The following is a 26,611-nucleotide window of genomic DNA, read 5'->3' on the forward strand; positions in this document are numbered from 1 at the left end:
ATTTAACAGTATATGTCCCGGTTGCAGGGTGTGGGGTGGGGGTGACTCTCCTCACATAGTGATTCAGGGACCCAGGCACTTCCCATCCTTTAGCTCCATCATCACCCAAATCCCATCACTGTCACTATCAATGCCAGGATATCAGGGGTTGACAAATTCTTCCTAAAGGGCCAAGTAGTATATATTTTAGGATTTGCAACTACTCAACATTTCCGTTATAGTGCAAAAGCAACTATAGACAATATGTGAAGGAATGGGCATGACTGTGTTCCAATAAAACATTATTTACACAACCAGACGGCAGGCTGAATTTGGCCCATGAGTCTTAGTTTGCAAACTCCTGCCCTAGAGCTACAGACCTTATAGGCATTGGATTAACCTTATAAGTTAACACAGAGGACAGTTTTATCAAATATTTTGCCTATGGGATAAGAGTAATTTCTAGCTTTCCAACCTGCTATATCTGTTTCTTTACTATCTGGTACCAAACAACCAAGCCAATTCTCATAAGCACATTTTTCAAACAGCAGCTCCCTACTTTGAGATACCAATTTCTGTGTTAGGGTAGCCTAACTGCTAAGAAAAAGACCCCAAAAGCCATGTAATGGCACAAACATAATAGAAAGTACATATGTACCACTGGTCGACGAGTGGCTCTCTTTTACATGGGGATTCAGGAGCATCAATCTACTTCCCTTCCCTCTTGGGGCCTTGCCACCCTCTCATTTTGGCCTGTACCCAATGTGTAGAAGAGGAAAGAGCATGGAGGAAACACATCTACTTCTTTTATAAATAAATAAATTAATTATTTTATTGAAGTATAGTTGATTTACAGTGTTGTATTAGTTTCAGGTGTACAGCAAAGTGATTCAGTTACATATATATATATATATATTTTTTCAGATTCTTTTCCATTATAGTTATTACAAGATATTGAATATAGTTTCCTAGTTCCCTGTGCTATACAGTAAGTCTCTTTTGTTATCTATTTTATATACAGCAGTGTGTACCTGTTACTCCCAAACTCCTAATTTATTCCTCCCCCCAGGCTTTCCCCTTTGGTAACCAGAAGTTTGTTTTCTATGTTTGTGAGTCTATTTCTGTTTTGTAAGTTCATTTGTATCATTTTTTAGATTCCACATATAAATGATATCATATGGTATTTGTCTCTCTCTTTCTGACTTACTTCACCTAGTATGATAATCTCTAGGTCCATCCATGTTGCTGAAAACAGCATTATTTCATTCTTTTTTACAGCTGAGTAGTATTCCACTGTGTATGTGTGTATATACACACATACACATACATATATATACCACATCTTCTTTATCCATTCATCTGTTGATGGACATTTAGGTTGTTTTCCATGTCTGCTATGAACGTTGGGGTGCATGTATCTTTCTGAATTACAGTTTTCTCCGGATATATGCCCAGGAGTGGGATTGCCGGATCATATGGCAATTCTACTTTTAGTTTTTTAAGGAACCTCCTTACTGTTCTACATAGTGGCTGCACCAATTTACATTCCCACCAACAGATACATCTACTTCTTTTTTTTTTTTCTATTTGTAAGAGATTCACTTTATTTATTTATTTATTTTAATAGATCTTTATTGGAATATAATTGCTTCACAATACTGTGTTAGTTTCTGTTGCAAAACAAAGTGTATCAACCATATGCATACACATGTCCCCAGATCCCCTCCCTTTTGAGCCTCCCTCCCATCCTCCCTATACCACCCCTCTAGGTCATTGCAAAACACCGAACAGATCTCCCTGTGCTATGCTGCTGCTTCCCACCAGCCAACTATTTTACATTCGGTAGTGTATATATGTCGATGCTACTCTCACTTTGCCCCAGCTTCCCCCTCCCACCCCATGTCCTCAAGTCCATTCTCTATGTCTACGTCTTTATTCCTGCCCTGCAACTAGGTTCATCAGTACCATTTCTTTCTTTCTTTCTTTCTTTTTTTTTTTTTTTTTAGATTCCATGTATATGCATTAGCATATGGTATTTGTTTTTCTCTTTCTGACTTACTTCACTCTGTATGACAGACTCTAGGTCCATCCACCTCACTACAAATAACTCAGTTTCATTTCTTTTTATGGCTGAGTAATATTCCATTGTATATATGTGCCACATCTTCTTTATCCATTCATCTGTCGATGGACACTTAGGTTGCTTCCATGTCCTGGCTGTGGTAAATAGTGCTGCAACGAACATTGTGGTACATGTCTCTTTTTGAATTATGGTTTTCTCTGGGTATATGCCCAGTACTGGGATTGCTGGGTCAAATGGTAGTTCTATTTTTAGTTTTTAAGGAACCTCCACACTGTATTCCATAATGGCTGTATCAATTTACATTCCCACCGACAGTGCAGGAGGGTTCCCTTTTCACCACACCCTCTCCAGCATTTACTGTTTTTAGATTTTTTGATAATGGCCATTCTGACTGGTGTGAGGTGATACCTCATTGTAGTTTTGATTTGCATTTCCCTAATAATTAGTGATGTTGAGCATCTTTTCACATGCCTCTTGGCCATCTGTATGTCTTCCTTGGAGAAATGTCTATTTAGGTCTTCCACCCATTTTTTAACTGGATTGTTTGTTTTTTTGATATTGAGCTGCATGAGCTGCTTGTATATTTTGGAGATTAATCCTTTGACTGTTGTTTCATTTGCAAATATTTTCTCCCATTCTAAGGGTTGTCTTTTCGTCTTGTTTATGGTTTCCTTTGCTGTGCAAAAGCTTTTAAGTCTCATTAGGTCCCATTTGTTTATTTTTGTTTTTATTTCCATTTCTCTAGGAGGTGGGTCAAAAAGAATCTTGCTGTGACTTGTGTCATAGAGTGTTCTGCCTATGTTTTCCTCTAAGAGTTTTATAGTGTCTGGCCTTACATTTAGGTCTTTAATCCATTTTGAGTTTATTTTTGTGTATGGTGTTAGGAAGTGTTCTAATTTCATTCTTTTACATGTGGCTGTCCAGTTTTCCCAGCACCACTTATTGAAGAGGCTGTCTTTTCTTCACTGTATACTCTTGCCTCCTTTATCAAAAATAAAGTGACCATATGTGCATGGGTTTATCTCTGGGCTTTCTATCCTGTTCCATTGATCTATATTTCTGTTTTTGTGCCAGCACCATACTGTCTTGATTACTGCAGCTTTGTAATATAGTCTGAAGTCCAGGAGCCTGATTCCTCCAGCTCCGTTTTTCTTTCTCAAGAATGCTTTGGCTATTCGGGGTCTTTTGTGTTTCCATACAAATTGTGAAATTTTTTGTTCTAGTTCTGTGAAAAATGACATTGGTAGTTTGATAGGGATTGCACTGAATCTGTAGATTGCTTTGGGTAGTAGAGTCATTTTCACAATGTTGATTCTTCCAATCCAAGAACATGGTATATCTCTCCATCTGTTTGTATCATCTTTAATTTCTTTCATCAGTGCCTTATAGTTTTCTGCATTCAGGTTTTTTTGTCTCCTTCGGTAGGTTTATTCCTAGGTATTTTATTCTTTTTGTTGCAGTGGTAAATGGGAGTGTTTCCTTAATTTCTCTTTCAGAGTTTTCATCATTAGTGTATAGGAATGCAAGAGATTTCTGTACATTAATTTTGTATCCTGCTACTCTACCAAATTCATTGATCAGCTCTAGTAGTTTTCTGGTAGCATCTTTAGGATTTTCTATGCATAGTATCATGTCGTCTGCAAACGGTGACAGCTTTACTTCTTCTTTTCCGATTTGGGTTCCTTTTATTTCTTTGTCTTCTCTAATTGCTGTGGCTAAAACTTCCAAAACAATGTTGAATAATAGTGGTGAGAGTGGGCAACCTTGTCTTGTTCCTGATCTTAGTGGAAATGGTTTCAGTTTTTCACCATTGAGAATGATGTTGGCTGTGAGTTTGTCATATATGACCTTTATTATGTTGAGGTAGGTTCCCTCTATGCCTAGTTTCTGGAGAGTTTTTATCATAAATGGGTGTGGAATTTTGTTGAAAGCTTTTTCTGCATCTATTGCGATTATCGTATGGTTTTTATCCTCAATTTGTTAATATGGTGTATCACATTGATTGATTTGCATATATTGAAGAATCTTTGCATTCCTGGGATAAACCCCACTTGATCATGGTGTATGATCCTTTTAATGTGCTGTTGGATTCTGTTTGCTAGTATTTTGTTGAGGATTTTTGCATCTATGTTCATCAGTGATATTGGCCTGTAGTTTTCTTTTTTTGTGACATCTTTGTCTGGTTTTGGTATCAGGGTGATGGTGGCCTCGTAGAATGAGTTTAGGATTGTTCCTCCCTCTGCTATATTTTGGAAGAGTTTGAGAAGGTTAGGTGTTAGCTCTTCTCTAAATGTTTGATAGAATTCGCCTGTGAAGCCATCTGGTCCTGGGCTTTTGTTTGTTGGAAGAGTTTTAATCACAGTTTCAATTTCAGTGCTTGTGATTGGTCTGTTCATATTTTCTATTTCTTCCTGGTTCAGTCTCGGAAGGTTGTGCTTTTCTAAGAATGTGTCCATTTCTTCCAGGTTGTCCATTTTATTGGCATAGAGTTGCTTGTAGTAATCTCTCATGATCCTTTGTATTTCTGCAGTGTCAGTTGTTACTCCTCCTTTTCCATTTCTAATTCTATTGATTTGAGTCTTCTCCCTTTTTTTCTTGATGAGTCTGGCTAATGGTTTATCAATTTTGTTTATCTTCTTAAAGAACCAGCTTTCAGTTTTACTGATCTTTGCTATTGTTTCCTTTATTTCTTTTTCATTGATTTCTGCTCTGATCTTTATGATTTCTTTCCTTCTGCTAACTTTGGGGTTTTTTGTTCTTCTTTCTCTAATTGCTTTAGATGTAAGATTAGGTTGTTTATTTGAGATGTGTCTTGTGTCTTGAGGTAGGATTGTACTGTTATAAACTTCCATCTTGGAGCTGTTTTTGCTGCATCCCATAGGTTTTGGGTTGTCGTGTTTTCATTGTCATTTGATTTTAGGTATTTTTTGATTTCCTCTTTGATTTCTTCAGTGATCTCTTGGTTGTTTAGTAACGTATTGTTTAGCCTCCATGTGTTTGTATTTTTTACAGTTTTTTTCCTGTAATTGACATCTAGTCTCATAGTGTTGTGGTCAGAAAAGATAGTTGATATGATTTCAATATTCTTAAATTTACCAAGGCTTGATTTGTGGCCCAATATATGGTCTATCCTGGAGAATGTTCCATGAGCACTTGAGAAGAAAGTGTTTTCTTTTGTTTTTGGATGGAATGTCCTATAAATATCAATTAAGTCCATCTTGTTTAATGTGTCATTTAAAGCTTGTGTTTCCTTATTTATTTTCATTTTGGATGATCTGTCCATGGTGAAAGTGGGGTGTTAAAGTCCCCTACTATTATTGTGTTACTGTCTATTTCCCCTTTTATGGCTGTTAGCATTTGCCTTATGTATTGAGGTGCTCCTATGTTGGGTGCATAAATATTTACAATTGTTATATCTTCTCCTTGGATTGATCCCTTCATCATTATGTAGTGTCTTTTTTTGTCTCTTATAATAGTCTTTATTTTAAAGTCTATTTTGTCTGATATGAGAATTGCTACTCCAGCTTTCTTTTGATTTCCATTTGCATGGAATATCTTTTTCCATCCCCCCCCTCCCTTTCAGTCTTTATGTGTCCCTAGGTCAGAAGTGAGTCTCTTTTAGACAGCATATATATGGGTCTTGTTTTTGTATCGATTCAGCCAGCCTATGTCTTTTGGTTGGAGCATTTAATCCATTTACATTTAAGGTAATTATCAATATGTATGTTCCTATTACTATTTTCTTAATTGTTTTGGGTTTGTTTTTGTAAGTCTTTTCCTTCTCTTGTGTTTCCTGCCTCGAGAAGTTCCTTTAGCATTTGTTGTAAAGCTCGTTTGGTGGTGCTGAATTCTGTTAGCTTTTGCCTGTCTGTAAAGGTTTTAATTTCTCCATTGAATCTGAATGAGATCCTTGCTGTGTAGAGTAATCTTGGTTGTAGGTTTTTCCCTTTCATCACTTTAAATATGTCCTGCCACTCCCTTCTGGCTTGCAGAGTTTCTGCTGAAAGATCAGCTGTTAACCTTATGGGGATTCCCTTGTATGTTATTTGTTGCTTTTCCCTTGCTGCTGTTAATAGTTTTTCCTTGTATTTAATTTTTATAGTTTGATTAATATGTGTCTTGTCATGTTTCTCTTTGGGTTTATCCTATAAGGGACTCTCTGCGCTTCCTGGACTTGATTGACTATTTCCTTTCCCATGGTAGGGAAGTTTTTGACTATAATCTCTTCAAATATTTTCTCAGACCCTTTGTTTTTCTCTTCTTCTTCTGGGACCCCTGTAACTTGAATGTTGGTGCGTTTAATGTTGTCCCAGAGGTCTCTGAGACTGTCCTCAATTCTTTTCATTCTTTTTTCTTCATTCTACTCCCTGGCAGTTATTTCCACCATTTTATCTTCCAGCTCACTTGTTCGTTCTTCCGCCTCAGTTATTCTGCTATTGATTCTTTCTAGAGTATTTTTAATTTCAGTTATTGTGTTGTTCATCACTGTTTGTTTGCTCTTTAGTTCTTCTAGATCCTTGTTAAATATTTCTTGTATTTTCTCCATTCTGTTTCCGAGATTTTGGATCATCTTTACTATCATTACTCTGAATTCTTTTTCAGGTAGGTTGCCTATTTCATCTTCATTTATTTGGTCTTGTAGGTTTTTACCTTGCTCCTTCATCTGTAACATTTTTTCGTCATATCTTTTTTTTTTTTTTTTTTTTTGATGGATGGGACTGTATTCCTGTCTTGCTCGTTGTTTGGCCTGAGGCGTCCAGCACTGGAGTTTGCAGGCAGTTGGATAGAGCCAGGTCTTGGTGCTGAGATGAGGACCCCCGAGAGGCCTCACTCCGATTAATATTCCCTGGCGTCTGAGGTTCTCTGTTAGTCCAGTGGTTTGGACTCGGAGCTCCCACCACAGGAGCTCAGGCCTGACCTCCGGCCTGGGAACCACGATCCTGCAAGCCGGTCGCTGGGGTTTCTTCCCATCCCCTTAGGTATCTGTGGTCCCCCAGTGGTGCCTGGTAGGTGCCCTAGTTGTCACACATCTACTTCTTAAAAGCTTTGGTCATAAGTGTCACACATTGCTTCTCATTATCCATGGGGGATAATGTGGACACATGGCCACACATAACTGTAATAGAGACTGGAAAATCAGTCTAACCATGTACCCAGCTACAATCACATAAGTATGCAAAGAAAGAATGGGCAGTAGTGTTTTTTAACTCTTACAGAATGATTCTTAGACCACAAGTGTCCCAGTGCCTAACACAGAACCAGGTATGGAGTGAATATTTGATTAATATTTATTGAAGGAAGGAGGAAAGGAAGGAAGGCGGGAAGGAGAAAAGAAAAGAAAGGAGGGAGGGGGGAGGGAGGGAGGGAAGAGAGAAGGAAGGAGGAAGGAAGGAAAGAAGGAAGGAGGGGAGAGAGGAAAGAAGATGCCAACCATGTGTATGCCTGCCCATTTACACACAGACAAAACTATCTATAAAGGATCATGCTTCCCCATTTGTGCTTAATCTTTTCAGTACTAAGTAATTATTTATGTCCCTTGGATTCTGTAAATGATATACCACAACTGTATACATATCCTCTTTGGTGTTCATAGACCTAGGGGGAAGAGAATTAAAGTCAAAGGGAAGGAATGAGGAAGAAACAAGATAAGAGCAACTGGAACAGAACCTCCCTAAGCATTTAGTGAGAAAGTGTAGTTGTGCCTTCCCCCTCCCACCTTTCAAGTATATCTAAATGGACTTAATTAAGGTCGCCTCCATCACAGGACTTTGCAGTAATCCAAATGGTGCTCTCCAGGTGCTGCCTGTGTCTGGCCAAGGCGAGGCCTCTGGACAGTTCTCTCTCTGGCTGCACACATGGCACTTCTCTGCTCAGTTACTTCTCACTACCTTCTGCTGTTCTGGTGACGGTGTGGACCTGTTCTATGCTGGAGTCTCAAGAAATCCTAACATCTTCACCATTGAGGACAATGCTAAGGGCCCAGGGACTGAGAGATCCTTGGCATGGTGCTGAACACAATTATTGTAGGGAGGGGAGAGGTGGCCAGGACTCATGGCTACCACCCTACTTCACTCAGGTGAAGGACAGAGGATGAATAGAGAGGTGTACTGGTGCAACTCAAAATGATGGGGAATGGGCCAGTATCTGCTTTGGGGCTTTGTGGAGCTGCAGGGCTGGTTCAGGCTTACTCCAGTATACCCACCAGACTGAGAGTCTGAACTACCGTCTTAGCCTGAACTTTTCTCATAGCATTGACTTCCAGTGGTAGGTGTGTCTGGTCTGCTAGACACAGTAAGGACTGACCCGTGATGAAAGATACTTTGCTGGGATCCAACTTCTGAACTGTGATCACTTTTTAAAACAGTGCCAGAGGCCCCACAAACCCCACCTCTAGCCAGGGTATGGGGGTCTATAGAGGAAGGGAGAAGAAACATTAAAAAACCCAATTTCTTGATTATATAAACTCTGGCCAAAGAACATAAATACATGAGATAAATGATCTAGGAAAGGTTTCAATATTTTTCAACTTGGTAGTGTAAAAGAAAATTTATTTTTGAGCATCTGGATACTCTGGCATTCTGGATTGAGTTGGAACAATGGGCCACAGGCTCTTTTTATTTCATTCCATTCCACTACATCATTTTCCATTTGGTAATACTAATTCATACTTAGTGTTTTGTTTCATAGTCAACTTGTGTTTTATCATTTCAAGTGGAATGTTGGTTAAGTTGTAATCACTTGAGCAACCACTGAAAAAATTATACAAAAATATACAGTTAGAAAATACATTAATAAATTTAAATGGAATAATAAAAAATGTTCAAATAACCCAAAAGAAGGCAGAGAAGAGGCAACTAACTCCAGCTAATACTAATTAAGGGCAGAGATTGTCAAAATGAATTTTAAAACACACACACACACACACACAGACAAGAACAACAGAGAACTAAAAAACAGAAAACAATAAAATTGTAGACCTAAGTACAAACTTATCAATAAGTATATTAAATGTAAATGATCTAAACACACCTGTATTCTGTCTGTAAGAACTCACTTCAAATATAGTCATACTGGTGAAGATTGTATTAGCTTTCTCTTTTGCATAACAGATTACTGCAAACTTGCTTAAGACAGCAAAGATCTATTATGTCACAGTTTCCGTAAGTCAGAAGTCTGGGCATGACTTAGCTGGATTATCTACTTCAGGGTCTCAACAGGCTGCAGCTGGATCTGTGGCCTCATCAGAGTCTCAACTAGGGAAGAGCTTCCTCAGGTTATTTGGCAGTATTAATTTCCTTGAGGCTGCAGAAATGATGCTTCAGTTGTTATGCACATAAATATGTCAGCTTAGATGAAATGGACCAGTTTTTCAAAAAACCAAAAACTACCAAAACTAACCCAAGGTGAAATGGATAACTTGAATAGTCTTATAACTATCAAAAGTAATTGAATTCATAATCAAAAGCCTTCCAAAAACCAGATGGTTTCACTAGCTAAGTCTACCAAATATTTAAAGAAGAAATCAGTCCAACATTATCTCTTTCATAAAATAGAAGAGGAAGAAGCACTTCGCAACTCATTTTATGAGGCCAGCACTGATATGAAAACTAGATTAAGGCAGTACCAAAAAAGTATATTCCAGACCAAAATCCTGATGGAACACCAATGACCAACACAAAAATCCCCAACAAAATATTAGCACGTCAAATCCAACACATAAACAAAGAATAATACATCACAACCAAGTGGGGTTTGTCCTGGGAACGTAAGGCATTCAATGTTCGAAAATCAATCAACATAATTCACCCTATTAACAGTCTAAAGAAGAAAAAGTATGTGATCACATCAACTGATGCAGAAAAAGTATTTGAAAATAAAATTCAACATTGATTCATGATTAAAAACCTGTAAAAGGGGCTTCCCTGGTGGCGCAGTGGTTGAGAGTCTGCCTGCTAATGCAGGGGACGCGGGTTCGAGCCCTGGTCTGGGAAGATCCCACATGCCGCAGAGCAACTAGGCCCGTGAACCACAACTACTGAGCCTGCGCGTCTGGAGCCTGTGCTCTGCAACGAGAGGCCGCGATAGTGAGGGGCCCGCACACCGCGATGAAGAGTGGCCCCCGCTTGCCCCAACTAGAGAAAGCCCTCACACAGAAATGAAGACCCAACACAGTCAAAAAATAAAAATAAATAAATAAATAAATAAATTTAAATTATAAAAAAAAAAAAACCTGTACCAAATTAGGAATAGAGGGGAACTTCCTCCACCTGATGAAGGGCATCTACAAAAGCCTTGAATGTGGCAAAACCAGTGAAGACTACTTAGATCCCAGGCCGCATTGCATAACAACCACTTTCCTTGCTGTAGCTTGGTCCAGCAGTAAAATACCAGGCAACACCATTCCCACAATTGCACTTGTTAGTTCTGACAATCCAGAGGGCAGCAGCTGGTGAAAGCATAAGTCCAACAAAAGTGAGCTCTGCATCTTGTACTGTATGGCCCTGGCATCAGGACCACACACTGGCTGACTTACCATGATGACCACATCGCGCAGGACCAGCATGGTGAAGAAGGTTGGTGGAGAAGCAGTTTGCTGATCAAGGATAGAGGTTCTGAGAACAAGGCCATGTGGTAGGAAGCTGGCATTTTGGCTGAGCCAGGCGCCTCCTGGGAACCAGAGCCGGCAATCAGCCTCACACAGGAAAACAACAGGGACCTGGAGATGAGATTTCTGAACGTCAGGAAGTAGTCGGCAGTTGAGTCAGAGCTGCAGACCCAGCTGGAAAGGGAACCTTTGGCTATCACACCAAGCAACAAAGCAGCAAGAAAGGGCTTACTAAGGAGACCAGGGAGAATTTGTGTTTTTTTTTTAATGAAGGGACTCAGAAATAAAAAGCTTTGCTTAATTGATGTTACAGCCTGCCAGAGATTCCAAACAGCAGAGTCATAAAGAGAAATGTCTCATGAAGGTTATTCTCTCGTGCAGATGGGTGCACTTGAATCTGTAGTCAGGACCTTGTGCTTTGGAACTTATTTCTGTCAACCCAGCTTCCTATCCTTTCTTCTTAATGACCTGGAACTTCTTTTCCAAACTCTTCCATGTGAAGTTTGGACTCTCAGTCAGTTCAGGCAGAAAAGAAATGAAAATTTCAATGTTGAGGCAAAGTTGGAAGTATAATTTGGGGGTTCTCATATTCAGCACACACTCAGCGATGGATATGCGATATCTTTTCCTCCTGGCCCTACCAGAACTGCTAATGGATGCATCAGTTTAACTACCCAAAAAATGTATCAGTTAAAGCGAAGCTTACTTGTAGCTCTGAAGTTGAGCTCCTCTGATTCTCAAGATACTCTAAGCAAAGAGAAGTGTAGAATGTTGCAGAGGAAGAAAAGTGATGTGGGCGAGTCTCCAAAACAAGCCAGCTCTTCCCAGAAGGAAAAACCACCGGAGCTCTCAGTGGCCAACAGAAGAACATACAAGTCCTTACTTGAGAATCACAGCTTTCAAGGTAATGCGGTGTGGGACCCTGGCCTGGGAGTCAGACGACCTGGGTTCTGACCCACATTTGCCCAGTGGGGTAGTGACTATGGTGGGTTCTGAAGTCAGGTAGTCTGGGTTCTAAGGCTAGATTTGCTATTTTCTCACTGTGTGGCCTCGGGCAATTTAGTTCACCTCTCTGTGCCTCAGTTTCTTCATCTGTAAAAAGAAATGATACCTATATTTACCTTAGAGAGTTGTGAGGATTAAAGGAACTACTAGTGCATGTGTAGAACATCCGGCAACACACCTGCTCGTATCGAGTGCTATATAAGTCTTTGCTGTTATTATACACTACCTGCGTCCTAGGGCACTTACCTCTCTGGCTTCAGTTTTCTCAATTGTAAAGCTAGAAAGCTGGGTTAGGCCATATTTCTCAAAATTTGGTTTGGAGACTTCTAGTATCAAAATAACCTAGGCTATCAGTTTGAATAAAATCTCTTAAAGTGGGGCCTGAAAAGGGCTTTTAAAAATGCTTTCAAAGTTATTCTTATACATAATGATCTAAATATAGCAGTAGAAGTATAATTAAATCAGCAACAGTTGTCATAGAGCTGCTTTGGGAGGAAGTGAGAAGTTATGCCCTGCTAGGTACCGGCACTGGCACTGTGGCCAATGAGTGGAAAGCCAAGCCAGAGCCACGCTCAGGCTATGCTGGTCTCTGCTCCCCACAGAGGGGGAATTATGGCTGGAGATGGATGAGCTGCTTCTTCACGAATGTTCAGACTGGCCGTGTAATTAACCAATAAAAATCCCTTTCCCTGTTCTATGACTTAGAGGTGAGCCCTTGAATCTTTGTGACAATAGGCATTTTAAAAAGTCACTTGTTGGAAATCAGAACTAATAGCTCCATTTTCTGTGCCCCTATTCACGTTATTTCTAGCCTATTGTAATTTGCATCCTACTGTATTACAGTGAGTACCTACACTGTGTGTATCCTCCGGAAGTGATGAACTTCTTAAATTCGGGGTGAGTGCCTTATTTATCTTGGTATTCCCTTCTCTCCTCCTCCCTTGCCCTCGCATTTAGCACAGTGATTTGCATGTGGTCGTCCTTTTATAAATATCTGTTGGATGAATCAGCGGAGGATCCAGTTTGAACTGAGTCCTGGGGTGGAGTTTACAAGTCTGTGGTCCCAGAGTGTCTACACTGTAACCATGAGACCCATGGACACAAAGGCAGTGGAAAAATGCTGCCTTCATCACAAAGGCGTTTGCAATATTAATACAGTGGAAGATATAAATCTTAATTAGTAGCAGAAAAAAGTGATGATGTATCAAGGTTTTCAAAATGTCAGCTGGTGGCTGGGCAATCAATTCATTTACAGCCACCAACCATTGCACTGTGATACTGAAACCAATCCTGCTAATTAAAGGTGTAATGACAATCAGCCAGATCACTGTTAATTGATTCTTAGTACTTCAATTACTGCTTTTCATGCCAATTGAATGTAACCAAAAGGGGTCAGAGAGTCCTACAAAGCTTATAATTTTAGAAGGATTTGCAGGTATTAGCTTTTCAAATTCCAAAAATCCATGTGAAAGAGTACCTATATTTATATACGCTTTACTGGCTCAATAAAGCTTTTGGAAAGTGAAATTAATTCTTGATGACAAATAGAAATATTTCATCAACAAGAGGGAAATTTTATTGCACCTTAGACTTTGGTTTCATATTCTATTTCTTTATTCTCTGCTGGAAAATATCTCTAGGTATTTTTCTACCTTGAGAAAAAGTTTCAGTTGACCATATGGCTCCCCCCTTTCTCTTCATCCTATTTTTCCCTTCCTGTCATTGATGAGTTTGGGGGAGAAAAGCGGTTTACAGCTCCTCTGTTCTTCACTCCTGCGATGTGTCTTTTGCCTCAGTTGCTTAGTCTCTTTGAAAGCTACCTTTAGCCCCCACTAGCTAAGTCGAATGGCTTTTCCTGGTCCCCAGTCTTCTGGTGGCCTTTAAGACTACTGATCACTCTTTCTTTGAAACTCTGGACCCCCACTAATCTTCCTACCAAGAATATTTTCCAGGAAGGGAGTAACATAGCCTACAAGGCATGCAGGGAATATGAGTGTGAGCTTAAGCAGGTAAGGAAAACCCTGGGGCAGAAGTAGTGGCCCCATCCCAGATAAAGGCCAGTGGCCAACAGGTTAGAACACCCAGGCCAAAAGGCAATGGAAAATTCCAGTCCAATTCCAGGTCCATCTCAGTTAAGGGGGAAGGATGGGAGTACGTCTCTGAGAGGGTAGTGTGCAGATATGGGATTTTAGATGCAGAACAAGGCTGTGTTCGATCAAGTTCTCAGAAGTGAAAGAGAAACCCCGCCCAGTCTTGGAAATAGGATTGGTAGAAAGAAGAGAAAGCAGGCCATAGATGACTATCTGGGGTATTGCACTGGGCTTTTCCTAGGACAGGTTCCCCCTGTGCAGCTGATTGGAGAGCCCTCACTTGGGGTAGTGACTTGGAAAAACTCTCTGTTTCTCCTTTACTCTTGTACTATAACCACACTCACAATACTTCTGATGCCAGATGTGTAAGTTTTCCACACCAAGCAATTCTGACACTAACTGCCTAGAGTTAGTGCAGACCCCGCAGGTTAAGGGCCCAGCCCCACAGGACTGCACCCCAGCCTCACTTCAGATGCCAATCACAAGTAGTAGATCCCCAGGTTACCCACAATTTCTGTCTGACTTGGCCACGAATCAGAGATTCCATGACTTCCTCCTTGGATTAGATCACTTGCTAGAACAGCTCACAGAACCTAGGGAAATACTTACTTATGTTTACTGGTTTATTGGATAATAAAGGACACATGACCCAAGCAAGACCAATCAGAATCCTCCCTAGGACCTTTCTTTGGAGTTGTTAGTCTACTGGAGGGGCTATAAGTTATACACCATGGGTGGCTGGTGGCCATCTGTAGTGGTTTCACATTTAAAATCTTAGTTAATCCCTGTAGTAATCCTGTGAGTTTATAAATAAGGCCCAGAGAGGTAATGTGAACCAGTTGAGGTCACACAGCAGGGAGTGGTATAGGCAGGACTTGGACATGGGTCTCCTGATAATCACAGTCATCTAACTCCAAAACTAATGCTTTATCCATGACATCCCAATTGATGACATTCGAATAGTTATTGCATTTTTTTCTTTGGTCAGTTTTGTCAACTCAACATATACTGTGCATATATAACTTCTCAATTTTAAAAGTATAATAAAAATTATTTAGAAACTTGGCATTTTTAAATGCCCTCTAATATGAACTCCTCCATAATGCATCATTTTCTACAGATTTAAAACATGATTTGGTGACTCCTGGCTATAAGCATCTTTCCTAGGAGGTAATTGAGAATCGGAGATAAAGAGAAATCCTTTCCATTGTCTTAAATCAGGTTGACATTTAAGCTACTGAGTAGAGCAGGTTTTCAAGCAGCCCTGCTGGTATTTAACAGTGTTGGCTAACAGAGAAAGCCCAAAATGGACTGTTCATCCTTAACTTTCTGGGCCAGAGAAATCCTCTCTACACTGAATTTAATAGTAATTAACCTCATGTCAGTATAATACAAATCAGCATGTAACTGGCTTTAATGCTGCTGTGCCCTTTCAATGTATAGGCGAGAGGAATTGACTCACATTTATTCAACACCCACTGTGGATTGGGAGCTAGATGCTTTATGTTTGTTTTCTCTTTAATCCTTATAACAACAAAATGAAGTATGTACGGTGGTCCCATTTTACAAGTGAAAAACAACTGAGGCTCAGAGGGTTTGAATATATTGGCCAAGGCCCTATAGCTAGTAAGTGGCCAAAGCCAGGATTCAAACACTCGTTTCCTTCACTCCCAAAATGTGTTTCATTCATTACTTCTAGGCTGCCTCCCCAGGGCACTGCTCGCTGCTAAATGCCAGCCACCGTTTTAGAACAGGTGGTAGCCAGAATAATGCGCCACGCCACGCCCCCACCCCGATGTGCATGTCCTAATCCCCAGAACCTGTGACTGTGTTACCTTGCATGGCCAAAGAGACTTTGCAGACTGATTAAATTAGGGATCTTGAGATAGGAATATTACCTGGATTATCTGTGGGCCTGATGTAAATACAAAAATCCTTATAAGAGAAAGAGGGGGGCAGGTCAGTCAGGGGTCATAGTCCGAGAGAGACTTGAAGATGCTATGCTGCTGGCTTTGAAGATGGAGAAGAGACCACAAGCCAAGGGATGCATGTGGCCTCTAGAAGCTGGAAAAGACAAAGAAACAGATCCTCTGCTGCCATAGAACCTTCAGAAGGAACGTAGCCCTGCCATCACGTCAAATTTAGCCCAATAATACCTATATTTAGACTTCTGACCTCCAGAACTGTAAGGTTATGTTATTTTAAGCTACTAGGTTTGTGGTAATTTACAGCAGCGATAGGAAACTAATACAGAAAGGCAGAACAGTTAAGCAATACATACATTATCTTCTTTTGACACTTTAAAGGAGTAAATTTAATTCTCTTTTGAAAGCTCATATCTTGATTAGGAATTCTTATGGCTGATACCAAATTAAAATATGCTTGTATTATAAGAGTCTTAATACTATAGGAGAAATCCAACACTGTTAAGAGTTTTCTATAGAAATGGCAATAACAAACAAGGTAGGCTACATAAAAATTCATGGAGTGCTGAAATAATGTGGTAATATATTACTTTCTCTACTATTGTGGACATTATGTGACTTGCCATCTTAAGTCACAGTATTTATTACGTTTATTCATCATTCATTTAACAATGATCAGGTACATGCTATGCAGGTGTATGTGTAGGGATTCAGGTAAGTAGATAGACAGACAGACATGCAGAAATTCTGTAGTGCCCTGAGTTCTGACAGGCGGAATTTCATTTTCAGTATTAGTTCACTTATCTTTAAATTAGGTGGATGTATAAATGTTTAAAAGTTTATCAGATATCTGATTACAAGAGAATATAAATAATTCAATATAGAAAATGACTCCTTTAGAGTTGATAGAAGTGGCAAGTAATATAAATTTAATATAATATAAATGAGGAACTTCAATTTTATACTAAATTGCTTTGATGATTAATCTTTTTTTCAAAAAAAGAATTGGAACTCCTGTCAAGGAATGAACACTCTGACATCTATTAGATCTTATAAAAGTTTGATTTATTTCTTTTCTATCAGAGTTCATTTTGAAAGTTAGGAGAATATCTTGATGTTATGAGAAATAATTCGTGCAATATAACAATCCAGTTGGAATTCAAAGCCCCCCGTCGAATTGCAAGGCTGCTCACTTATCATGAGACTTGGTTAGCTGGGAACTGAGGGCTGGTCCTGCCGGAGGAGCTTTTTAGGGCCTAGATTAGTGGAAAATTTAATTTATATCTGACTTTTTCTAAGAGTGCTATTCTAAGAGTCCAGTAATCTAGACAACTCTCTGAGCCTCTTTTTTCCTATTAAATGAGAAGGACATGTTTTCTGAATTCTCTTCAATTGCTAAAATGGTATTTGATCCCAAATGAGTGAACCACTGTTCTGCTGGGATTTTTCCCCCTTCAGAATAGTTTTAATAAAATTATGAATTATCAATTAGCACCATACTCAGTCTAGTTGAGGTGTATTGATGGAGCACCTGCAATATTTAAGGACTTTGCTACATGTGCTTGAGGAATATGAATAAATGTAAGAAACAGAGAACCCATCTAGTGCTTTTGTGTGAATTACAAAATGCCATACAACTTGGTAAGTGACGGTGCCTTTGTGATCATTAGAAAAAGTTTCCCTTTTCTCTGGGTAGATGAAGCCCCATGCCAGGGCACATGTGTTGACGAGCAGAGCCTGAGCTAGATTTTGGCTCCCACTCGTCTCCTTGGCTGGCTGACTTTGGGCAGTGTACAACTTCCCCAGTCATACTCAGCAATCATGGTAAGAACAGTTCCCACTTTGTAATCTGGTTGGGGAAATAGTACATCTACTATGTATTCAGTTCTTACAAGTTACTTCTAATGGGTATGTTGCTGATATGGTTCAGATCAAATTAGAGGAACTATGATATTTTCATTCTTAACAACTCTTGTGAGGAAAACACCATGTGGCTATTTGCAAACTGTTTTGTCAAGTTTGTTTTTAAATATTCAAAGTGCTTATGAATTTCACTTCTTACATACAAAAGGGAGGTTGCTAAATCAGATCTATTCATTTAGCAGACATATTTTGAGAACTATTGCCAGGCACTGGGAGATCAGCGGTTGATGGTAAACAAGACAGCCACAATTCCTGCCCATGTGGAGAAATACTCTGGGGGGGAAAAAAAGCAGTAAAATCTCCAGAGAAAGAGTCTTGTTCTTTGCTAATATCAGGGACTTACTGAGCAGGAGGCGCTGAGGCAGTGATGTAGATGGTTGCCAAGGCAACCTTTCCTGACTGAAAAAAAATAACAAGTGTAGGGCTGTGTGTGTGCAGACGTGCATATCATCATAGTTAGCCTTTCCACTGTGACTTTGAAAGAAGGGAGCTGAAGGTTTCCCAGTGAAGAGCCTGGATAGGCAGCTAGACACTGTCAGACGTACTTAGGAGAATTAAGAAGGCTAATTAATGGGTCTTCCTGAGACGGCATAAGCAGGTAGTCAAGACTTCAGAGGCCAGAGCATCTCTGAAGTCACAGTGGAGGTTGATTTGAGAGCTTCCCTGGAGCTGTGTGCATGCATGAAATCTAGAGGGTTCTGATACCTAAGTAAGAAATAGGAAAGTCTACGGTTGCTTTTTACTTAGAAGAACTAGTGATTGAAAACAACTCATTCAGTGTGAGAAATAATTCTTAATATATTTAAATGTTTCTATTTATTTTGATCATTCTCTAGTCTGTGCCATGTCTTTCCCCCCAAAGCTCTGCATAAACCTTAGAAATATTGAACTCCTTTGATCCAGCAGTTCTACATCCAGGACTTTAGCCTAAAATCACCAGGTATGTATACAAGGATTCGTTCAAGAATTTGAAGATGTTGTTGTAATAGTTCTTACATGTGGAAAAATTGGAAACAACAAAATGTTCACAGGAGATTGGTTATATACGTTTTGGTGGAGCCACATAATGGAAAGAGAAGTGGTCAGTAACATATGTAGACTGGCGGTTCTCATATGAGAGGCACGTGATGTTCTCCCTCATCTGAACAGCATTTATCCACCAGCAAGTCTAAATTTGAGGGTGGGATTGGTTGGGATGTAGCTTGGGAAAAAAATTGTGATTTGAAAAGAACCTTCTCAGGTGATTCTGATACTCTGATAGTGGGCATATTCCCTTTTAAGAATCACAGTTATAGTTAAATGATGTAGAACCATACTAGTGTAATATTTTTTTTAAAAAAAATCAAATGTCAAACAGTAGATAGTCAACTTTCGTAAACACACACATGCATTTTAAAAAATGTCTGAAGGAAGGATACTAAAACATTGATAATGCTGGGGGCAAGATTATGGCTTATTTTATTTTCACTTATGTCTTTTCCTGTATTTTCCAATATCTTGCCTACAAACATGTACTACTTTATAACCAGAGAAAAGGAAATAACACATTCTTAAATTTAAAAAGGATGCAAAAGGTAAAGTAGGAGTCAGTCTTTTCAAAAGAGTATTAATTTGGACACACAAAAAAGCAATAAAACAGTAAGTCCCTGAATTGCTCATTATATTCATGCAGTCTCTCAGCTATCCATAGTTTAGGAAAGCCCAGCTCTTTGGCTTACAGTAGACAGTACTTAAACATCACAGCCCCCTTATGGCAGCTACTCAAATTTCAGGACCAGTGCCTAAGAAAGTCATCTAGAATGGGATGAAAAACATCTTAGCTCTCTTTTAAATCAACTTTATATCTGACTGAATTTCTGGAGTCAAATAGTTGTCCAAGGCCCTCTGGAACATTCTATGGTGACACATGTACAAATTCTATAAGCTGGCATATATGTTACCTAATCTCTGTGGAGAGCTGATTTACTTCTCTTTTTCTTCTCTTAGCACTTTGAGGACAACTTTCCTAGGGGACTGGACTTCTCCATTTGGGGGTAGGATTTAAAGTTGAAGGGTAATGAACTGTAGAAGATCACCAGACCAGGAGGCTGAATGCTTGGGTTTGAGACCTGGCCCCATCATTTGGTTCCTTTTCCCTTGCCAGCAAAGCGAAGACAGGAGTGCCAGCCCTTCTTGCCTTTCAGAACTTCTGTAAGAACTGAGTGAGATAACATTTTCAAAAGTGTCCTGAAAGCTGTAGAATGTTATACCTGCACAGGGTATTAATCCTTTTTAATGACAAGCTAGCCTGGATTTTTAATAACCTGAGACTTAAGTGGGCTATTGATTGTACAACTGCTGGGGCCAGTCCCTATGAAGGGCACAAACTCTTTTGCCTCGTGGAGTCATTTTCTCCTTAGGCAAAACCAGGGATGGCAGGAACAGGGTGCGTGCCCACCTATCTCTCAGCCTTGACCTGCGTGACCCTCTCCTTGCTTCTTAAACGCTGGCCATAGAACAAATCTTTCAGTTCCTGGAATGTGTGGTTCCCCTGGGCACTCTCTTCTCTGGGTCTTTGCTCTGCCTGGAATGCTCCCTTCTCCCCCATCCCTTTAGCGCCCCTCCTGACCTGATCTCCCAGAATAGTGTGGTCCCTGGTCAGCAGGAGCCATATCAACTGGGGCCTTGTTAGAAATGCACATTCCGGGGCTCTTCCTCGCAACTAATGTCTGAAACTCTGGGTCTGGGACCCAGCAATCCGTGTTTTACAAGCCCTCGAGGGGATTCTGATGCCCCCTAAAATTTGAGACCACTGCCCAGCAGCGACGATTCTCAACGTTGCAGCACATTAGACTCATCTGGGACGTCTGAAAACTGCTGACGCTCAAAACCACACTCCAGACCAATTAAATCGGAATCTCTAGGGGTGGGATCCAGGAATTAGTATTTTTAAATCTCCCCAGGTGATTCCAACGTGCAACCAAGTTGGAGAGGCACCGCCTGGGCTGAATTAGCTCTGTCTTGGGCTCCCACAGCACCTTTTCTGTGACACCCCTGAGCACAAGGGGTCTGCTTTACATCACCAGGACCCGGCACACCACGGCACACTGAGTGCTCATAGACTGGATCGAACCATGCTTTGATTAGAGGGCGTGTTAGAAGGATTAATTTAAAAATACGAATACCAAAGGATTTCAACATGGTGTTATCCAAAATATGATTGGGGCCGTAGAATGGCAACATCATAGTAAATTCCACAGCATTCAGGATGCAGGAAGATGGTCCTTTACATAGACAAGAGGATAAAAGTATAGGAACGGCCCCCTGGGAACATGACCCACATCAAAACCACAGTCCTCAGTCCGCCTCTTTCTTCAGCCATTCTTTCTCTCATGTCCTTACACACACAAGGGAGCTCTGTGTACCTGGTGTGTGTGTGTGTGTGTGTGTGGTAAAACAGGTGAACTCCAGACCCCCAAATTAAAAACATCTCAAATTGAACACATTGTTTGCCCTGTGTTTCGATGGCTGCTGCATTCAGGACAGACTTAATATCCAGAGAGCCTATCTCCTTTTACCATTAAGATCTATCTTTTTAAAAAAGTACCAGCTGATGACTTTGGTTAAGTTCTCACTTGACTTAGAATGTCATTTGGAATTGAGGGGTAAAACCCATGAAATGAAAATGTGGATATTAAAATAGAGCAGAAAATGGATTATTTTGGTCCTGCCAAAAATGCAACTGTTTAGAATAAAACATAAAACCTATTCTTGGGAAAAATTATCCAGGGGAAGAAACCCCAAAGTTAGCTCTTTTTTTCCTTCCTTGGCAATTCTTCAGCCACCAAATGCAGTGCCTGGCACTCCATAAATGCACTGGGGAGACTAAAATGTTAACCGGCGGTAATTCATTTCAAAATGCTATAAAATGCTTTGCTAGTTTTGAAATGTTTCTGCCGTATAAAAAAATTAAAAACTAAAGTCCTTCTTTTTGATGTCCTTACCTTCTGAAGGTGTTTTTACTTGAGACGTGTGTGTGCAGTTGTGCAAACATGTGGGCACATAGGCTTATGAATGAATATGCTGAAATTTTTTGCTGTTTCCATCTATTTTGAAAAATAAATCTTATGCATAAATTTCTTACATATCCTAATTGCCTTTATTATGTAAAGAAATCACATTCATTCTTCATTCACTTATTCATTCATCCAGTTGGTCACATCTTTCAACATTATAGCCACATACCAGGCACTATGTTAAGCCTGGGATATATAACGGTGGCCTAGGCAGGCACAGTCCCTGTCGCAGCGTTGCAGACCATGTAGTGATGTCAGCACCTGCAAAAGTCATCTATGACATTCTTTTGCTTCTGGGTTCTTGAGTCATTGCTGACATGATGTGTGTGTATCTTATTCCTGATACCATATTATTACATCATTGTTGTTATCTTGATACCATTATCTATATATATGGCTGTGCCACGCAGCATGTAGGATCTTAGTTCCCAGAAGGGATCAAACCTGCGCCCCCTGCATTGGAAGCACTTAACCACTGGACCACCGGGGAAGTCCCCGCATTATATTATTTTTGATACCATTTTTTTCTCCCACTCTTAGATGAACTTTCTAAGCAAGCTACCTTCCAGCCTTATCGGTACCTCCAAAAACAAGGGGCCATCAAAATCCCAGAATCAAATCAGTTGATAATTATAGTAACACAAATCTCCCCAAATGCCTCCTTGGAGAGAACAAATGATACACTACATTATTTGTGGATTTAAAATGTTTATGGTGCTTTAATAGCTAGCTCCATGAAAGCTAGCAGCTCAAGCACATTTAAAATTAATAGATTCTATCTAGTTCGCCTATTGTTATTTTGAAGCCTGTTACAGAAGAGAAATTATGCAAATGGCTGTCAGGTTGTCGCTACTGCGCTCACACGGGGAATGAGCTGTAACTCGTTTCTCAGATGAAAACACTCAACTGGAGGCGATCAGGCTCTCAGCCATTTGCAGGAGCATGTCCCTTCCTTCAGACGGTCCATTTTGAGCTAACAAGTACTGTCAGGGCTGTGGTAGGGGGTGGGGAGGAGGGGAAGGAAGGCAGGATAAGTTACTGGGGTGCTGTCGTCTGGAAGGGCCCAGGGAAAATCCTGGTAAAGATGTTTTAGCAGGTCCTCCTTCGCTGGTGCCTGGGCAGGCTGTCAATGACCTTTGAAACTGTATGTTACTGGCCTTCCTGTTCTGCTCTTTCCTGTGAAAACTGCCAGGAATCTCTCTCAAAGAAAATTTCCAATTTCACCCCACTACTTAAGAACCTGGTGTGGCTCCCTATCACCTCTGGATTCAAATTTTAGCCCTCCAGGCTGCCGGAAAACTGCCATCAACTGATTTCTGTATACTGACTCATCTCTCGATTATGTCTGTGACCCTTCTACTGGAATCTGTTCTTTTTTGTATCCTGTTCATTCATTCATCCATCCACCCATTTAGTCATTCAGCAAATAGATGGGATGATCAATCAGTTCAGTCCAGCTACGTTATGATTCTACAAGCTATAATATGAGAATTCTCTAAACTACACTCTTACATCTGCATCCTCTGAGAGCTGTTTCTTGGCCCTGTATTTCCTTCCTGCCTCATCTACATGAATCCTGTTCACTTTTTCCTTCAAAACTGTACTTAAATTTATCTGCTCCAGGAAGCATTTCCCCTGGGGTCTTCGTCCTGGGTTGAAGAGACTCTTCCTCACAATTTATGGATCTAGGTAATCCAAGGTTATTTGCTCTTGCTGCCTGCCGCTTTGCAGTCTTCAGCTATTTCACAAGGGCCTGCGTGTCACCTGGGCTGGCCAGAAAAGAAGCTCGCTGCAGGCAGGTAGGCAGGCCCTGCCTTCCTGTTCCCAGCTTCCCCTCTCTCCTTTTAGCCCAGAGCATGCTGCTGAATGCTGTTCAACAGTCACTTTTCTTTCTTCAGGAATTCAGAAACTCATGGCATTTCCCCCAGGTGCAACTGCAGCTCAGAAAAGTGAACCTGCCTGCAGGCCTTGACTGAGCCCTTGACTCAGAAAAAGATGATTAGCTTGATTGTGCAATGTCTGGAATGAAGGGGCATTGCAGCTTGAAGTTGCAGGAATACAACATTGGAAATATTACAGGATGTGCACTTGGAGCCTGGGAGGATGGTTTTGATTCTGCTGCTTATGCTGGTAGGAGACACTAAATAGATCAGGTTCATTACCAATTAGCATCACGTTAATCTTGGCTAATAGTGAAGCACCCCCAAGGATTTGGTAGATTTATCAGCCGCTCCCACAATAGCCCTGTGAAGCTACACCACTTGGAACCTGGGTTGGAAGAAAGTCCTCTGGTGACGATGTGTTGTACATTCTGGTCCATGCTTTCCTCAAAGACGCCATTTCCTGAGCCTGAAGTGTTCGGCTGTTTTTTGGAAGAATGACAATCCAATCTCAGATAAGCCGGATTCAGAAAATAGGTCATCAATGTGAGTTGCAGTTATTTTCCTTCCAGCTTTCTTCTGTGCTTGCTTTCAATTGCTTTTCTGCAAAGGGCAGGTGCAGCTGCCCTGGCTGGTGGGCAGGAGAGGGGGGGTAACAGTTACTCTGGCCTGAGACCCTTGTCAGGCACCACCCAGATTCCTGGGTCCTCAAGATTAGCATCTGCCTTTTGTCTGGGCTGTTAAATTCCCACTAAAGGAGCGCAGAAATACCCTCCTTGAGTATTGATTTTTCACACACACACACACACACACACACAGCATAGTTCATAGCCACTTGATTTGCCACCTGCAGTTTATAATAGAATGGACCTGTGGGATTATAAACCACTTTATTTCTGCACAGAATTTCTCAGCTTGAGGCCAAATTGAAGGGCATTAGTCATCAGTAACTTGCAGTTGCTTTTAATGTATTTCACTCAGGTTTAAGGCATCTAAAGCTAAGATAAATTTCCCCATACATTGGTGAGGAAGTGAAAAATCTGAGCATTTAGTTAATCGTTTGTCATAGCTGTGGGTGTGTATTGTTCCTTAGTGCCTGCAACATCGTGACTGCTTTGTGATTTGGGAACGACGATTTGAACGATAGTAGATAAATTCAATTATGCCATGATTCTTTTTTTCTCCGAGTATTTTTATAGGTTTAAGGTTTAAAATTCATAGAACGCTAGGGAAGGGAACTTAGAGAAAAACCTAGACATCACTGGACTCGCCCAGGGAGCTCTGTCAAACATCCATTCCTGGTCTCTCCCCTGGAGATCAGGTGTCAGCAGCTCTGGGTTTGAGCAAGTTCAGTGAGCGGTGCCTGGGGCAGACTTCGGAAAACAGTGATTAGTTCAACCATCTCATTTTTCAGAAGAGGAAACTGAGGCACAAAGAGGTGAAGAGACTTAAGACATTTGGCAGGATTCCAAAAATACGAGCTTGCCTCTCCAGACCAGGTCTCCTGGTTTCCGGTTGAGTGCACTTTCCACCACCCAAGAGGAGAAAGGCCTTGTTTCTCCTGCTCTGGAATTCACCTGGCTCCGCTGCTCAGCAGCCACTGCGCAGCAGCAGCCCCGCCTTGCGCGGGAGAGGGGAGAACTTCCGGTTAGGACCCGGCTTCTTCCGGCCTCCTTCCCTCGCTCGTCGGCGGGGATCCCCTTGGGCCGTTCCCCGTGCCGTCGCCCAACAGGGTCACCTTCTGCCCAACCCGAGGTCTCAGGTAAGACTCAACGGTTGAAAAGCACACGAACCAATTTTTCACTTTCTTTTCTGCTGCTCGGGGCTCTGTACGAGGTCCCCCCGGGGCTGCTCAGGGGTCCCCACAAAAGGTAGCGGCGATCTTCCTGCTTGCACCCATTGCAACCCCGACCTCCGTCCCTCTGAGCGTGACTCTTCCCCGGACCCCAGCCCATCTGGCACACTCCCTCTCACCCCTTGGGATCCGCAATAAACCGGGTGGTTCCAGAAGCTTCCTCTGAGGACGAGACGTGCGAGCACAGCCGTGAGTGATGGGAAGGAGGTCGCCGCCTTGCCCCGCGGGAGTGGAGTAGGGGGTGCTTCCCGTCAGCTACCGCCTCTGGCGGGGTGAGCTCCGCTTGCCGAGGGGACAGGGGGTGCTTCCCGTCAGCTACCGCCTCTGGCGGGGTGAGCTCCGCTTGCCGAGGGGACAGCGGGACAGCGAGGTGGTGGTGACGACGCGCCAGTGATGAGAGTTCGAGGTCAAAGAGGGAAAACGCCCTAGGCGATGAAGGGCCTTGTGGGCCGTGGCGGGAGGTGGGATCCTGTTCTAAACGCAGTAGCATTTGGTGTAACTTTAAAAACAGATTTTGCTCGTAGCTAAGTGGGGAACAGACTGTTGGGGACGGGGAGCAAGAACAGTAGAGACAGGAAGGGAGGCCGTGACTGTGGTCCAGGTGGGGGACCTGGGTGGCTTGGACCCCTGGAGGAGGTGGCAGGGCTGCAGGTAGTGCCGTGATGGAGGGGCCTGGCAGAGGTGGTGAGGGGTCCTTTTTCTAATATGCCCAAAAGGCTCCTTGGGGGCTTGTGGTGGCCCTGGTGGTGGTGGTGACAGGTATCTGGATTCAGGAATGTATTTTTAGAATAGAGCTGACCAGACTTATTGATTGTTCATAAAAAGTGCTTATTAATTATAATTATATTTGTGAAGTAATTTAGAACTTGTTAGAATAAGAAATCTTGTAAATTTGTAAGATTTCCTTCCCATCCACATATAGCCCTTGATGATGAAATCAGATAGTTTTCTATTTTGGTCTCTGATATAGCTTGGTGACTACCTTGGTCTGTTCAGGCTGCTATAACAGAACACCATAGACTAGGTGGCTTAAAAACAGAAATTTATTTCTCACAGTTTCTGGAGTCTGGGAAGTCCAAAATCAGGGTACCAGCATTGTTGGGTTGTGTTGAGAGCCCACTTCTTGGTATGCAGACTGACACCTTCTTGCTGTGTCTTCACGTGGCAGGGAGAGAGTGATCATCTCTCTTTGTCTCTTCTTATAAGGGCAC

At 41.4% G+C, this 26,611-nt stretch overlaps 1 protein-coding gene across 1 annotated transcript in view; it reads left to right on the forward strand.

The window, feature by feature from the left end:
* Positions 1–1,751: 1,751 nt before the first annotated feature.
* MYO3B (myosin IIIB) overlaps positions 1,752–26,611 on the forward strand; it is a 638,187-nt gene continuing 613,327 nt past the window's right edge. The window contains exon 1 of the mRNA XM_082465327.1: positions 1,752–25,307. The gene's annotated coding sequence lies outside the window, so the exon portion shown is untranslated. The remainder of the gene's footprint in view (positions 25,308–26,611) is intronic.

This window comes from Balaenoptera physalus, assembly GCF_965194825.1.
Source record: "Balaenoptera physalus genome assembly, chromosome: 6".
In the NCBI taxonomy this organism is placed as follows: domain Eukaryota; kingdom Metazoa; phylum Chordata; class Mammalia; order Artiodactyla; family Balaenopteridae; genus Balaenoptera; species Balaenoptera physalus.